Source organism: Plectropomus leopardus, unplaced genomic scaffold (genome assembly GCF_008729295.1).
Source record: "Plectropomus leopardus isolate mb unplaced genomic scaffold, YSFRI_Pleo_2.0 unplaced_scaffold18866, whole genome shotgun sequence".
NCBI classification, from domain to species: Eukaryota; Metazoa; Chordata; class Actinopteri; order Perciformes; family Serranidae; genus Plectropomus; species Plectropomus leopardus.
In genome coordinates, this window is record NW_024620348.1 from 1 (window position 1) to 1,214 (window position 1,214).

At 34.6% G+C, this 1,214-nt stretch overlaps 1 long non-coding RNA gene across 1 annotated transcript; it reads right to left on the reverse strand.

Annotated features, from left to right (window-relative positions):
• Positions 1-61: 61 nt before the first annotated feature.
• On the reverse strand, positions 62-715 carry LOC121965164. The gene is made up of 3 exons (XR_006107457.1): positions 645-715; positions 291-308; positions 62-118 (listed from the first exon to the last, which is right to left on the reverse strand). It is a non-coding gene; the product is annotated as an uncharacterized LOC121965164 (long non-coding RNA).
• Between the last annotated feature and the right edge of the window lie 499 nt (positions 716-1,214).

The following is a 1,214-nucleotide window of genomic DNA, read 5'->3' on the forward strand; positions in this document are numbered from 1 at the left end:
ATGATTGCTATTATTATTATATTTTTTATTACATGCTCAGCATAATTAAAACAATGACTTACTCACTGTGATCAGTTAGGAGCTGAAGTGTTGTCCGACAGCTCTGACAATTCTGAAGCTAGAAGCAGAAAATTAAGTCAAACTTAATTTGAAATGATCAGTAATAATATGAGAGACAAGACTTGACATGAATGATTGATTACTATTGTTGACAAGATAATTATAGATGACATGTTGATTTCTTCATAATAAAAAGAGTACATTTTTATTTTGCGTAAGGGAAAACTTACTCTTTGCAGGTCTGAATCCTAAAACACAGATGAGAGATCACAGTATAAAATGTAAAGAAAACAGAGATTTTTATTAAAGAAAACACTTTCGCATATGCTGAATAATTCCTCCACAAATTCACATATTTCTGCTTTGTAAGTTAATAATAATATTTGTAATATTAAGTTATAAGATCAGCTCTTACACAGTATATCTAGTACATCTGTACCGGCACAGTACATTTACTGAGCATCAGCCAGCTCAGACTTTTTCTCACTTTTATCCTTTCAGATAAAATATGTTTTCTGACATATTATCATTGAGTTAAACCTACATGTTAAATTCAGCAGTGAAGTAAAAATGGCCACGCTCACCGTTATTGTTCCGTATTTTCCAGATGAAGAGTCCGGCGATGAAGAGTGTCAGCAGCAGCAGCAGTCCTACAGTAACTCCAGTAACAGCAGCAGGAAACTGTGAGGGAGAAACTGGAACCCAAACCAAACATTCACATTTTGTCTCTACGACTTGTTACACCGTAACAAACTACTGTAAAAACACAGCCGAATTCTATCAGTAAAGTTCAATTTTTTGACAAAACAGTCAAATAGTCAGTGCGTTTACATGATGTTAGAAAAAGTCGAATTGTTGTGTAAATAAAACTGGATTAATCAAATTTCAGATGATGCAACATGAAGTCACGCTATTCTGACATGTAAACACCTCAGTGGGACTTTAACTGGACTCGGTGACCTGCATGTGCTCCTAGTCGCTGTGCAAGCCTCCCTCAGTGTTTACGGATTGGGACTGTTTGTTATTTATAAGGGGGAAGGGGTGCTGCAAAACGGGTCAGACATTTTTAAAAAACATGATCACTGAAGAGGGACTTTTTAAATTTAAGCTTAAAAACTTAAAAAGGTACTTTTTTTAATTAATTCAATGAGTAA